At 42.4% G+C, this 16,092-nt stretch overlaps 1 protein-coding gene across 2 annotated transcripts in view; it reads left to right on the forward strand.

Annotated features, from left to right (window-relative positions):
• Positions 1-4,875: 4,875 nt before the first annotated feature.
• Positions 4,876-16,092, forward strand: part of SULF1 (sulfatase 1) — a 200,973-nt gene continuing 189,756 nt past the window's right edge. Inside the window, exon 1 of one of the 2 annotated variants that reach the window (XM_073631777.1) lies at positions 4,876-5,160. The gene's annotated coding sequence lies outside the window, so the exon portion shown is untranslated. The remainder of the gene's footprint in view (positions 5,161-16,092) is intronic. The other variant, XM_073631779.1, reaches the window with a different exon arrangement.

The raw sequence follows: 16,092 nt of genomic DNA on the forward strand, positions 1-16,092 counted from the left end.
AGGCTGTCAGTGTAGTCTATCAATGCTAAGTGTATTTTCAGTCCTGAGTGTAATAATTATAGTGCATGCAAAAATCCTATACTTTTCCATTAATTGTATCCAAAAAACAAAAATGTAATATATTGCAGCTTATCAGTCCTTAGATGTGATGGCTACATCACTTTTCACTTTTCAGGCCAAGAACATTTTCAGCAAGTACAGAAAACACCTATTGATGAATGAATGCAAAAGTGTTCTCTGATTGGAGGAAGTGGAGCGGTGTCATGCACACCAGTTTTTCCAATCAGATAACATTTTGCATTCATTCAGAAAATGCAAAGCATTCTCTGAATTGAGTCAGTGCTGATCAGCCCACCTCCTGTGTTCACAATACATCAAGCCAGCTGCTTAGCATAGGATCCGGAAGCAAATGGAGATCACTGGAGTAGCAGTGCCTATTTTGGTGATATCCAGCTTCCAGGGGCATCGGCCAGGTATGGTATGTACATAGTTACATTGGTCAAAGCTGGACCATACTGTAGGTGTCACAATCTGACAGTACAATTTCTGTACAATTAAATTTAGATCTACCAAAACTATGTAATATGGGGACCTACCTGGGGTATCCAAACATTTTGTATGCAATCGGACATACTCTTTAACTAGATACTTGTTGGTAGATCTAAAGGGGATAGTAAAAACACATTGTAATGTTTGTGGTGAGCTTAAGGCTGGGTTCATACTGGAGAACGCAGCAGGTCACAGCAGGAGTCCGGTACGTCTCCATTCACCACTTCAGGTCCAATTTCAGCACGAAATTTGGGCTGAATTCGGACCTGAAAAGGACCAAAAGACGCACAGGACTCCTGTGCAATTCGCACAGGAGCTGCTCCGGAGATGTGTGAACCAGCTCAATAGAGAGCCGGTCGCAATCTCCTGATATGCGAATTGGATGTGGGGAAATCCACATCCAATTTGCAATAGTGTGAACCCAGCCTAAAGGATATTGCACAATCAAATTGTAACGTGGTACGTGTTAGCCACTTTGTGAAAAAGCGATCCACCCTTGATCACTTTTCAGAGAATGCTGTAGTGTGAATCTAGCCTGAAGCCATATCAAAAGAAGAAATATTGGTGTTGATTTGCAAATTGACTGCACTTGCACTCTGCAAGAGCAATTGCTCTAAAGCTTAGTAAATGAGCAAAAGCTCTGCTGACTTTCATCATCCAATCATGTGCAAGCAAAAATGCTTTTTTTTTTATCTTCTTTGCATGTGATTGGGTATTCTTTGCAAAGTAAAGCTTTACATCATTTACTAAGCTCTAGAGCAATTGCACTTTCAGAGTTGCCTTTAGTAAATCAACCCCTCTGCATCTCTTCTTGTCTGTAGCTCAACATCTTTATTAGTGCTGCCTAGCAGTTTGAAACCTTGGGATCAGAATGATGTATAGACAAATCCTAAATGGAGCCTGAACGTTGAAGTTAAAGTGGAATTCCAGCTTCATCCTAACTAGCCTTAAAACGGTCCCCTCTCTCCTCTTAACACCCATGCTAACTAACCTGTGTAACAAAGATGTATATATTTGCCTATTTTCAGCCCATTCCAGTCTAGTCATGCGATCTCCCCTGTGTCAGCTAGTGTCAGCTAAAGGGCAGAGGAGAGAGTGTTCCGACAACAGCTGGGTATGCCTGGAGCAGTGACATCACCCACAGGCTTCAATGGCTCATCTGCCTGGCCCTCCCTCCTCTCCCCTGCAGCTGTTCTGGCTGACACAGGGGAGCCGGATCACCGGAACAGGTTGAAAATAGGTAAGTATACAGATCTTTCTTACACAAGTTAGTTAGCAGAGGTGTTAGGAGGGGGAAGGAGGTAGATTTAAGAGTAGATGAAGCTGGAATTTCATTTTAAAGTGACAATAACAATAACCTTTTTCTCCAAATGTAATCCATTTACATCCACTATTTAATGGCCTTATAATCTATTTTTCATTAAAGGAGGAGAAGTTCGATAATCTAAAAAAAAAAAAAATAATCATACCCACCCAGATGGCTGCAGCACCAATCCCAGTTGCAGCTGTGACCCTCAGACCCCCCTATACACTACAACCACCGCGTCACTGAGAGGCTGAGCCAGCTGCTGGTCCAGGCTTCTAGGATGATCCCAGCCATATGGTTGGGATCCTTTCAGAACTTGAACCCACTTAGTGATGTCGGTAGACAGTGGGCTTTAGCAGAAGCAGAAACAAACTACACTCCTATTGGCCAAAAAAGGTTTGGCCATACTTCTCCTTTAAATAATTTCTTACTGTATTTTCCCCCTGCTTCCTTGTAAGGTGCCCCATGGGCTCCCGAACCTCTCCTTTACCCCTCACTTCTGTTTGTTTTTTTAATGAGCAGTTCATGTTTGTTGTGGGAATGTGTACTGCTCTATGTACACTACAAATTCCATAGTCCATATCAGGAGTGAACATAAGAGGGTGGCTACTTTCCTAAGCACGGGGGCCTACTGAGAGCAAATGTAGCCACCCTCTAACAGGAAGTCAGATTGCAGCAGCAAACAAAAAAAAGGGAATTGGTAGCTTTGGAGGAAGCACAGTGCACTCGTTAGCACTTACCTGGCAGCACTAGGGTCCTTGGTTCCAACCACAGCACAACCTGCCTGGAGTTTGCATGTTCTCCCTGTACCTGCTTGGGTTTCCTCTGGGTACTCAGGTTTCCTCCCACACTCTAAAGACATGCTGATACGTTTAATTGGCCCCTGTCTAAATTGGCCCTAATATGTATGAATGTGAGTTAGGGACCTTAGATTGTAAGCTCCTTGAGGGCAGGGACCAGGACAAAGGTTGGCAGGACGGGCAACTGCCCTGGGAACTGACTGTGGAATCATGTGAGGTGGGAGGGCACCATGAGGAGACTGGGGGGAGGGGATTTGTGTTTGAAGGTGGAATTTTGGGGGGTGGCAGGAGGTTAGAAATGTTCTAGGAGGGGAAATTTGTATTATGAAGTGAATGGTGGAAGAGGATTTGGAGTAGGGAGAAGAGGATTTGTGCTCAGAAGGGAATTTGAGAGGCAGAGGATTTGTGCCAGGAGGGGGATTTTTTTTCTTTGAGGGAGGGGGGATTGTGATAGGGGCATATGGGGGAGAGAGAGAATTTGACCTGGGTGAAAAAAGATTTGTGCTGAGAGGGGGGATTTGAGCAGGGGTGGTGAAATTGTACAGGGAGGAGGGGGAATTTATGCATAGGGGGTATGCATGCAGATTAGTGCTTGATTTGTTTTTTTTTTGGGGGGGGGGGGGGTTCTGACACATTATGCTCATACATCTCGGGTGGGGGGGGGGCACAAATTGGCATGTTCGCCCTGGACTTTAGATGACCTTGTCCTGGCTGGGAGTGATGTGAATGTACAATATACAGTAAAACCTTGGATTGCGAGCATAATTCGTTCCAGAAACATGCTTGTAATCCAAAACACTTATATATCAAAGCAAATTTCCCCATAAGAAATCATGGAAACTCATATGATTCCTTCCACAATCATTTATTCATAGGTCCTTCAGTTTATAATCCATATAAAAAGATTATAGCAATGTGACCAGGTTGTGTAACCATAAAATGTCCATCCACAAATGGAAGACTCCACAAGGGGATTAGAAGCAAAATCCAGCAGGAGCTACAGAGTATAAAAGAGAAGAGAGGCACCTCTAAGTGTAGCAATATGTTGCTAAATGTTGTACCTTCATTAAATGTAACCATATTGCTACACTTAGAGGCGCCTCTCTTCTCTTTTATACTCTGTAGCTCCTGCTGGATTTTGCTTCTAATCCCCTTGTGGAGGCTTCCATTTGTGGATGGACATTTTATGGTTACACAACCTGGTCACATTGCTATAATCTTTTTGTGACATGACGCTACTTGTATATCAAGACATCGCTTGTATATCAAGTCAAAATGTATTTAAAAATTTTGCTTGTCTTGCAAAACGCTCTCAAACCAAGTTACTCTGAAACCATGGTTAAATATGTAAAGTGCTGCGTAAATTGTCAGGGCTATATAAGTACCTGTAATAAATACATTTGGAGGAGGCTGAGAGCAACAGAGGAGACTTTTTTTATGTTAAGAATATAAACTTTATTAGAAAATTTTTTAACAAGAGTCTACTGTCACTTTAAAGAGAAAAAGAAAAAAACCTTGAAATTGATTGAAAGGCAGAGATTGAATGGAGCCCATGTGAGATCGGCGGACATTCAGCTCTTTATTGCAGCTTGAACATGGTGCTGGGAGCAGGCAGACAATAGGGAGCAGCGGGATTCCATGTCACAGCACATGGCCGGTGCATGCAAGTTCACAGTTCAGCCCATTGAACAGTACGCACAGCTCTTCTCTGCTCCTGGCTTTCAAATCATCGACCCCCCCCCCCCCCCATCCATTCACATCGCATGGAGAAATCACTGCTTATATAATCTGTCTGAAATAGAAACACCTTACTATATACAAATATTAAAAAAGTAAATATAAACATACACCTTTCTGTATACAAATATTTAAAAGAAAATATAAAGTTACAACTTTCTGTATAAAAATATTAAACAGAAAATATAAGCATATACCTACCTTTCCGTATACAATATACATATATAAACATACACCTTGCAATTAATAAACATGAAAAAGAAAACTATAAACATGCACTGCTGTCAGTCCTGGGGCACTGATCCCAGATGGTCCCCGATCCCATAGAAGAAGGATGGTGTGAAATGAGGGTCCTGGTGGTCCCCGGGGATGTCAGGGGGCTCTGCAGTGGGAATGCACACAAGTGGTCATCAGATGTGATCACACCCTCTCTACCTTCCCAGCACACACACTCAGCACCTCCTCCCACTGGCAGCCTTTTTATAGCGCTCCCCTCTCCAATTCTCAGGTTACTTGGGGAAGAGTGTGCAGACCTGCAGCCTGGTGTCTCCTCTTCCCCTCCTCTGCCTGTTACAGGAGACATCCAGCCATTGGACTGTGCTGAGTGCTGCGGGACGTGTTTCAACAGATGGTTGGGGTTAGTGTGTGTCATCACTGTGGAGTGGGGATTAGAAGAGCAGCAAGGCTGCACCGCAACCGGAGTTGTGAGCTCTTCAGCCAGTGAGGGGAGCCGCAAGGACACATCAGGGGCCACTCTAGTGCCTTCAGGTAAAGTTGGGGAATGTTTCTTGGGAGTAGTCGCTGTGCTGGGGTGGGAGGAATGCTGAACTCTTGTGAAGAAACTTCTCTGCTATCAATGCTGTTATTGTGCTTGATAGATACAGGGGATGCTTGCCTGCGTCCACAAGAAGATCGTCTGAAGGTTCTCAGCTGTCCAGGTCATGGTGGAACTAGTAGTAGTTTGTTACATTTAACTAATCTTGTTCTGGAACGTTGAAAATGTTTTTTAGCTCTTATCCAAAGCATCAGGACCTGGTTCATTTTATGATGCCTGATAGGTACAGGAGATACTTGCCTGCTTTTTCAAGAAGATAGTCTGAAGGTTCTCATTTGTCCAAGTCATGATGTAACTAGTACTACTTGGTTACATTTAACTAAATGTCTTCTGGAATGTTAAAGATGTGTCCTAGCTTTTATCCAAAGCACTTCTTCAGTTCAATTTATGATGCCTGGTAGGTACAAAAGATGCTTGCCTGCTTTTTCAACAAAATAGTCTGAAGGTTCTCATTTGTCCAGGTCATAGTATAATTAGTAGTATTTGGCTACATTTAACTAAACTTGTTCTGGAGTGTTGAAGATGTTTACTAGCTCCAATGATGTTGAAGATGTTTCCTAACTCTTATGGGAGCCATTTCTTCAGTTCAATTTATGATGTTTGATAGATACAGGGGATGCTTGCCTGCTTTTTCAAGAGGTGGATCTGTGAAGGTTCTCATGTATCCAGGTCATGGTGTAGCTGGAAGTATTTGGTCACATTTACCTAAACTTGTCCTGTAATGTTGGAGATGTTTCTTAGCTCTAATGCAAGCCACTTCTTCAGGTCATTTTCCTGACGCTTGATGCTTGCCTGCTTCTTCAAGAGAGTCTAGGTTCTCATTTATCCAGGTCATGATATTGTTAGTAGTAGTTGGTCACATTTAACTGGACTTGTTTTGTAATGTTGAAGATGTTTCATACCTCTTATCCAAGCCACTTCTTTAGGTCATTTTTGGGACACGTGATAGATACTTGGTTGCTTCCTCAAGAAGAGAGTCTGTGAAGGTTCTCATTTATCCAGGTCATGGTAGCAGTTGGCCGCATTTATATGGACTTGTCCTGTAAAGTTAAAAGTGTTTTGTAGCTCTTTTGCAGGAAATGTATTTAGTTAATTTTCCTGACACTTGGACACACTGGACCTGTATTGTTGAAGATGTTTTGTAACTCATATCCAAGCCACTTTTTCAAGTCAATTTCCTGACACTTGATGCTTGCCTGTTTCAAGAGAATCTGAAGGTTCTCCTTTATGTAGGCCATGATATAGCTGGTAGCTGGTCACATTTAACTGGACATGTTCTGTAATGTTGAAGATGTTTCATACCTCTTATTCATATCTTAGCCACATCTTTAGGTAATTTTTGGGACACATGAGAGATATTTGACTGCTTTTTCAAGAAGAGAGCCTGTGAAAGTTCTTATTTATCTAGGTCATGATGTAGTTGGTCACATTTCTATGGACATGTCCTGTAAAGTTGAAGGTGGTTTGTAGCTTTTTCCAAGACATTTCTTTAGTTAATTTTCTTGGAACTTGATGATTGCCTGCTTGTTCAAGAAGAGAGTCTTGAAGGTTCTCATTTAGGTCATGGTGTGGCTAGTAGTAGTTGGCCACATTTATATGGACTTGTCCTGTACAGTTGAAGGTGCTTTGTAGCTCTTTCAAGCCATTTCTTTAGTTAATTTTCCTGACACTTGATAGATACAGGGGATGCTTTCCTGCATTTTCAGTAGGAGAGTCCATTAATTATTTCATTTATCTAGGTCATGATGTAGCTAGTAGTAGCTGGCCACATTTATCTGGATTTGTTTTATAATGTTGAAGATATTTTATAGCTCAAGCCACGTCTTTGGTTCTTTTTCTGACACTTGATAGATACAGGGGATGTTCAGGACTAGAGTCTCTGAAGATTCTCATTTATCCAGGTCATGAATACATTTGATAGAGGAGGCTCGGAGAAGCTATAGAATATATTGTTATTGTTGTTCCCAGGCTTATTTTCCATGGAAGGACCTCAGAAATGATTTAAAAGTCCAGACTATTTCAACCCTATTGGATCATGACAGCAAGCTATTGCCTGGCTGAAATGTGCAGAATTATGTTGGCATACAGTGGATACAAAGTAACTGGGCACCAACCCTAATAATTATCTTGAGTAGCCATCTGAGTTGATGGAGGTTTATTAGAGCTCAATGTTTTACAGAACCCGTGCGGTTATCTTGGGGATAGAGGGCTACTTGTGCTAGATGTGGCTTGAAGCACATCTAAAGATAAAACAATAGAGTCGTCTGGGTTAGAACCTCTGCCAGTTTTTTTTTTTTTTTTTGCTGTCTGTGTGATTCACTTTCTCTACTTGTCCTGGTGACCTGTTTCACTGGAACTGAAAGTTAGGGAAGATACAACATATTGGGGGGGATTTAGTAATACTGGTGCACACAGAATCTAGTGCAACCGTTCATAGTAACTAATCAGCTTCTGACTTCAGGTTGTTCAATTAAGCTTTGACAATAAAACATAGAAGCTGGTTACTATGCACACCTACACCAGATTTTGTCTGCACTAGTTTTAGTAAATGAAATCTCTTCCACTGAGTTGCCACCAGAACAGTAAAAACTTGTTCCAATTATAACTGTCTATAAAGAAGTTTACTCACTTTATAGAAACTTAGTCTACTAGACAGTAAGTAAAGGGAAATCTCCCCAGTGGTACACAGATGGCAACAAAAACCTGATTTTATTCCCTACTCTGTCTAAAATGCAAAAACAATTGGCTTTGGATATATTTCAAATGCATGTCCCCCTAGTGAAAGACAACGCAGTGACTTAATAGCAGTGCCTGGTGAATATCTATGTGCTTGAGCCCCAATCGAGCTGCTACATGTGCAGTTTTTATTTGTTTAATAGCATCTGTTAAATCTCTATAAAGCTATCATCTCTTCTGCAACACACTAAAGCCAACATGTTGCAAATGAAACATTCTAGAAGAGGTTCATTTCATTCATTTTCATACTGAAAAATTAAAAGCATGCAACTGAACCATGAAGCTTCTCATTCAGTAGTATGTTCTAATACATTCATCAGTGGACGCTCCTCAAGCCCATTCCTTTTTGTCCCATAACCATTCTGTAATTATGGTAAGAATTTATTGCAGCTCCCCAAGCAGCAGTGCCCTAAGCACATGCTGTAAAGATCACCTCTTTTGAAGCATACTTATTGGATTATGCTGGATAGATCCGTCAAGAGTTAAAGGAAGCCCTTGCATCATTTAATCTGAAGGCATCATTTTTTATTCTAGCAAGTATCACATGTGTCTGATGTTTTCTTAGAAGACTTTCTAGGAAGTGACTTTGTACAAAGTTTACTAACTACTGTAAATACAAGAGGAGCTATAATTTACTTTTAACTGACACCACATGTGCAAAAGTACATGTTCCAGCTCTTCCTAAACTTCGCTGACCCCCCACTTTTTCCCCCAAGGCTACTGAAACCTTGGACCAATGAGCTTGCAATCTACATTATACAATGTTGAAATTATTGTGCTTAATCTTGGATGTTGACTTGCAAAGTTTAAAAGTCATCAGTTCGGTGCCCCCCCCCAACAATTGCATTTGTACAGAGAGGAAATCATGGTGGAGTGTGGGCGTCGCGCATCATTAGAACAGTATTATATTTCCACCCAGAAAAAAATAGACATAAAATGGGTTATTGTGTATTTGTTTAATTCAGCTGCAAAGTGAAAAACATTCTTTGTGACAATGCACAGTGTCAATGTGCTTCCTAATGTAAATGAGGTTTCCCCATGAATGGTGGGTTGCTTTTCAGACTGATATGCTTTGATGGCAGGAACTGTATATAATGTAACTTGTGGGATACATTTTATAAAAGACAGTATGTACAGTAAACTGGTATTGTCTTGCTTGTCAAGCTATAGATGGTTACCATGATAGTGATACTAAATCCCGAAGGTTTCATTATCCAAAAAATAACATTGCTTGAACACATGGAGCGTGGCATATTACCTAAGCTGTGTAGGTAATCTGGCTGTATTATTAATGCCTGTCACTGGATACACCGGCATGTGCTCCTCTCTGTCAGGGCTTGTTTTACTATAGCTCAGGGGCTCTTCCTCAAACCAAATTGATTACACTTTGAGTAGAAATGAAAATTGCTGTCACTATCTAATGGGGAAGCATTAATATCAGATGTTTGAAGTTTCTGTGTGGATGTAGTGACGTTTTCTGTAAACTTTATCATGCTTTCACATAATGTGCTGTAAACTTTAGGGACATTACATGTAGTCAAAGCACCCAAAACCAAAAATATAATATATTGCAGGCTGCCAATCATTGGATGTGGTGGTTGTATTAGTTTTCTTTTTTGGGCTTTTTTCCTCCATTTTCAGCTGGTGATCTTGCCAGTAACACACCTCCTGTATTACATTGCCCCCACTCTGGAAGAAGGAGCACAGGGGTCACAGCAGGCAGTAGCATTGTCAGTCTTGGGGAAGGGGAGTATTAGATGTTCTAGAACATTGGTCTCCAAACTACGGCCCGGGGGCCGGATACGGCACTTTGCTTGCCTTTATCTGGCCCTTGAGACACTCTTCCTCCCTCTGACAACAACAATGGGGTATTATTCTTCCCACTGATACTAATGATGGAGCATAAATTCTTCCTCCGACACCCAAAGATAGGACACTATTCCTCCCACTGACACCAATAATGGGGCACTATTCCTCCCACCAGTGGTGGCTGTTGCTCGATAATTCGGGGGGCGTCAACTGGCACCCCCCCACGGTGGAAGATGCGTCGGTCCACCACCTCCTCGGGGAAATGAATGTGGGGGATCCGGCCCCCGGCGAGACAGACGGCCTCCTTACCTTCCCACTCCGACTCCCCTCCCCTGTCCGAGCTGGGGAGCGCTGCTGCAGGTGAGCCATGTCACTGGCTGGCGGGTCGGTGGGTCTTCTCTTCCGGCGGTGCTCTCCGCTCTCTTCCTCCTCCCAGGCGTCCAATAGGATCGCCTGGTGTTTTGGCTGGGAGGAGGATTAGCGTGAGAATAGCGAATATTCATTCACTGTTGTCACACAACTGGGTGGGCTCAGAGCCTCTGGCTCTAATCACGAGCTTAACCCCCCCCCCCATTGGAATACATGGTCTGGCATCCCTAAATGTAGATCAGGGGGCTGGATGCATGGATAGGGGGGTGGGTGGGGCCTGTGCAACCTCTATGGACTGGCCACCACTGCCTCCCACCAACACCAATGATGGGGCACTATTCCTCACACTGACACCAACGATGGGGCACGTTGAGACACGATACCAAGAATGGAGTACTATTCCTCCTGCTGACATGAATGATGGGGCACTATTCCTCCCACTAATACTAATGACTGGGAACTATTCCACTTCCACCTAACTACAAGAGTGCTATATACTTTTTTACACCATTTTACACCTTTTTTTTACATTATTTACTCCCACTGCCCTCCTAAAGTCTGAAGGACAGTAAACTGGCCCTTTGTTTAGAAAGTTTGAAGTCCCCTGTTCTAGCAGATTAAAGCCGGCCATAGGTGGTTTGAATCTCGACTGGTTCAGCAGGGACTGGCTAAGATTTGAACCATGTATGGGCAGGCTAAATGTACCCCAAGTGGATTAATCGATCAACTTGGGTACAGCCAGCCTGTCAGAATTTACATGCGATTACTGCTAATGGCTATTATTGCTGCTAGCAATAACCACCGCGTTCTCCTTGCGGGGGCGACTCCTCCCGCTTCCCTACCGGGAGAACACAATGGCTCCATGGGAGGGATTCCTTCATCAACACTGACTGTGTTGATGGGAGAATCGGGCAAATTGGGTTGCAGGAAATAAAATCACTCAGTCTATGGCTGGCTTTAGATACACTACCAGACTGAAGCCATATTCAAGCTCACATTGCATTTACACAGCAAGTTTTTTTTTTCTTTTGGGATAAAGGTTTTACATGAATAAATGAAAGCTGATCATTTTAAACACCCCTGTCAGTGGTAAATGGTTTGTCTTATCTCTCTAACTGCTACATCTACAAAATAGCTTGTTGACAACAGACTTACTAGCCAGATCACCAGATGAAAATACAAGAAAGAAAGCCTAAAAAAGAAAACAAATGCATTTACTTTTGGGTTTAATACCGCTTTAACAGTTTTGCATGATGGCCTATTACATATTAGGGTTTAAAACAGGAATTAATTCTAACTTGTAAAAAACTGAAAGCAGGCAACTCTTTATTGCGGAAGAAACATGCTATATCTCTTCCACAGTAAGACACACTTATGGCCAGTTCACATCAGAATGCAGTGCAGAAAATGCATGTTCTGTGTGCGTTTTCTTGCACCACATTTTAAAGGCACTGCCTTTGCAATCTGCATGCGGGTGAAAATGTAATGTTAATGACATCCCAAATGAAAATCGCAAATACAGTGCATTTGGGGGAACCAAATCGCATATAATGGCAGTACTGCTGTACTGTATGCACTGCTTTCTTTGTGTTCCAGTGTGATTTGCATCCCATTCAAATGAATAGGCTGCAAACTTGCAAAGCACGGAAATCGCACAGGAACGTGTGAACCGACCCTTTCTTGCCTGCTCGCTGTCTTCTAAAGAATGCACACAGAGTTGCGCGTGCGCAGCTTAGTGTTCATTCCCGGCTATGCTGGAATGACTGACTTCTGTACATATGCACGGGATGACATCATCAACCACTGCCCAATCAAAAGGGTGAAAACCCCACACCCAGAAGTAGCCCAGGGAGAAGATGACAGTGTCTATAGAGGGATATAACCACCGCATTGCTGGAAGGTGGAGTTGAGTATTTTTGGGAGTTTTGTTTTGAACCACCACAGTCTGACTGTACAATCTCCTTTATAATGGCCATGCACGAATAGTATCAATGGTTTTGCATCAGTTGGTAGCACGAAGATTTGTGGTGTGCATAGAACAGTGCACATGAGCACAGCTAACAAGTGATGGGGGGAAAAGGAGAGGCTTGGAAGCTCACCAAGGTCATTTCAAGGAGGCAGACACACAGTAAAAGAATGAATTTCATGAAAAATAAATTACAGGGCCTTTAAATAGTGGATGTGTATGCATTTTTTTTGGAGAATAAGGATATCGTTTAGTTTAAATGTAATAAAGCACCTATTTTGGGGCAAAGCTAAAGACTCCAAAAAAAAAAAAATGCAGCTACTGGATTTCTGATGTGCTGGGTCTGATGTGTTATTAGATGCTAGTATATGTTGTATTTGTACAGCTGTAGCCTCAAGTACATGTGTCACTCTCTTCACCTAGAGCCAGACTTGGTGCACACGTTGGTTTGATTCCCCATTATTTCATATCACACTTCCAGAGATAAGCATTGTGCTGCCGTCCACATCATGACGTGTCATAGTCTTTGTACAGTGTGTACATATCAGATGAAAACAAGATTTTTGAAGACTATTATTCCCAGCACAAATGAACTTATTCAGAATATCAAAGACAGAACAAAATTCCCCTTTCAATAGTCTGAAGTCAGTAAGTTTAAAGGGGTTGGATGCCATGGGTTAGTACACATTGGGCTTGTTTTACTAAAACTGGAGGATGCAAAACCTGGTGCAGCTCTTCATAGAAACCAATCAGCTTCCAGGTTTTATTTTCAAAGCCTAATTGAACAAACTGAAGTTAGAAGCTGATTGGCTACCATGAACGGCTGCTCCAGATTTTGAACTGTCCAGTCTTAGTAAATCAACCCCATTGAACATTGTTGCTGTTTACACCGTTTTGCTGATTAAACCCAGAACTATGTCTGGAAGGGTTAGAGACGGTAACATACATTGCAAGAAATAAAAAGTTTAAAAAGTCCTGATTCAGTATCTTAAAGCATATTAGAAGTGCAGATGTAATGGTTACGAGAAGGGCCCTCTGATTCTTCCTGTATTGAATTTTATTGTAATTGTAACGTCTGCCCGAATGTTGTAAAGTGTTGCGCAAACTGTCGGCGCTATATAAATCCTGTGTAATAATAATAATATTAATAATTAATGGGAATTCCTATTTTCCCACACAGAGATGACATATTTCCCAATAATTACTTAAAAATGGGAAATTCCAGTCACAAATAACACTATAAAAATTAATAGCCTGTTAAAGGATGAAATAAGAAAAGCAGCCTTTGCTGCAATATTCATGTTCAATCCAGAGATTTCCCCTGCATTTTCTTTTTCCTTCTTGTTAACTTCAGTCTGATGGCCAGTGCCATTCAACCCACTTCCTCTGAGCCCAGGGTGTCTTGGACCTGCCCCTGGCCAGTGAATCGACAGTGAAAGGAGAAGCAGCACAGTAATGTGCTCATCTCTTTGGCACCCTGCTTTCTCCTCCTATCAGATTTCTTCTTGTACTAGTGGGTATATGTGCGAATATGTGTGCCTAAAATTTGGCTCCAGTGTTAGCCAGTTAGCCTGGTAAAGTGACACTAATCTCTGGATTAAAAAAAAAATTCTATCCAAGTATGTATTCCTAACGTAAAAAAAGGACCTTCTATTGCTCTCAGCCTCCTCCAAATCTCCCTATCCCTTTGTGATCCGAATTCCTGTTAAGCCGGCCATAGATGGTTCGAGTCTCGGCTAATTTGAACCATGTATGGGCAGGCTAAATGTATCCAAGTTGATCGATCAACTTGGGTACAACCAGCCTGCAGGATTTTACAAGGGGCTGTTATAGCCACTAGCAATGATCACCGTCTTCTCTGGCAAAGACGGCTTCCCCTGCCCCCCTGCGGGGAGAACACAATTGCTTGGGCAGGAGGGATTCCCCTGTCATCACTCTCTGTGTTGATGGGGGAATCGAGCGAATGCAGGAACATTTTTTCCGTCTATGAGAAGAGGTTTGGGAGCACATAGAGGACATTACTAGGAGGCAGAAAACACAGTAAGAAATGATTTCATGATAAATGGATTACAGAACAATAAAATAGAACTAAAGAGACCTTTTTTGTTTTATTTTGGCTACAGTAAGGGAGTTATAACCCCTGTCAATCTTTTTTTTTTAACCCTCTGTGTCCAGTTGGGGAGATTTATCTTCACTTCCTGTCCCATAGCCAAAACAGGAAGTGAGAGGAAATCCCTCCAAAGTGTCCCAATAGGAAGATTTCCCCTCTATTCCCATTCTGGTAATAACCTAAAATCTGAGCTGCATTCACACTTGAGCGATGCATTGCATTTTACTTCACGTGTTTTGGCGCATTTGTCACGCGCCATTGATTCAAGCACTGAGCCAAGCTTGTTTGGCGACAAGCATTTTTGCGTGTTTTGACGTGGGGAAAACACATGACAAAATGTGCAACTGCTACCTGAGTTAGAGGTGGCATTAAGAAATGATGGCACTACAAATGCGATGTGCATTTTTGCATGTATTTTATCCATGAAAACATGGACAGAAACGCACATGTCTTCGCTGCATTCACACCAGAGAGTTTGGGAATTGCAGGCAGAAATGTGCATTCTACCTGTGTCTTCGTAGATGTGCTGGAAACTTGGCAAACCGCGTGCTCTATTACTCCTAATGGCACCACAAACATGGGTAACAGTCCCAAAAGCGTAAAAAAATGCAGGAAAATACACGAATGCAAAATGCGCCTTGCCCAGGGCCAAAAAGAGGTACATGAGATATGGACTTAACCTCCCTGGCGGTATGATTATTTCGGATTTTAGGTGCTGAAAGCGGTACAATTATTTTGCATGGAAATTTGGCGTTTTATATTGTAGGTCTGTAAATCTTAACAATAACACACTTAAATCTGTCCAAACCAGAGTCTAGTAGATATCCCCGGTATGATAAAGTTTGAAACACAAAAACATAAATTATAATATAATAAATAAAAATAAATAATTAAAAAAAATTTAAAAAAATAGTAATAAAATACATTTCCCCACAATTCACTATCGCTCAATTCTGCAAGTGTTCTAATTTATTATCGCTGTTTTCTAGCTGGTCTAAAGCCACTTTTGACGTAAAGGGACACTTTTTGGTTGCTATGGACAATCTCCAGTTTCCAGGCAGAAAGAACAGTGTATATCATGTAAAACTGCATGCAGGGCATGGGCCAGAGCACTGGGGACAAAAGGGATGTGAAATCATTTCATACAGTACTGTAATCTGTAAGATTACAGTACTGTATGTGTTATGATTTTGACAGTTTTTTGAATTTGCCGCCAGGCTCCGCCCCCGTGCGTCGCGCCGCTCGCAGGGAACGGAGCCTGGCACGGAGAGGCTTCGGAGGAGGACGGAGCCCTCGGACACTGCGGGGGACATCGCAGGATCCCGGGGACAAGGTAAGTAAAGCCGCCCCAGGATCCTGCAATGCGATCCCGAGTGTGGCTCGGGGTTACCGCTAATGGTACTGAATTTTAACCCCGAGCCACACTCGGGAAAACCGCCAGGGAGGCTACAAAAAACATGACACGTCGTGTTGCTCAGGAGTGAGGGCCAGTTCACACCAGAATTGCATAGGAACGCGGCCCATGTTCCTACGCGATTCCTGCATGTTTCCCTGCAGAGCAATTTGGAAGCCCAATCATTTGGAATGGCGCACAGGACACGCCTTTCACCCACCATGTTCTGGTGTGAACTGGCCCTGAATGGGGCTTTGGGGATGTGTATAATAGTTTTTTTTAAGAATAGGAATATTGTTTTGTGTCCCTTTAACCACTTCCTGTGGGCCGTAGGTTTATAAACGTTCTTGGACGAGAAGGGTGATATCGAGGTCATTATTGCAACTTTTAAAAGTAAAAGTAATCCAAGCAGCTAACAAGCTGCTGCATTACTTTTACAGGTGGCGAAAGGGGGTCCCACCACCGCAGCCTTTAGAGCCCTT

This window comes from Aquarana catesbeiana, linkage group LG05, assembly GCF_042186555.1.
Source record: "Aquarana catesbeiana isolate 2022-GZ linkage group LG05, ASM4218655v1, whole genome shotgun sequence".
NCBI lineage: Eukaryota > Metazoa > Chordata > Amphibia > Anura > Ranidae > Aquarana > Aquarana catesbeiana.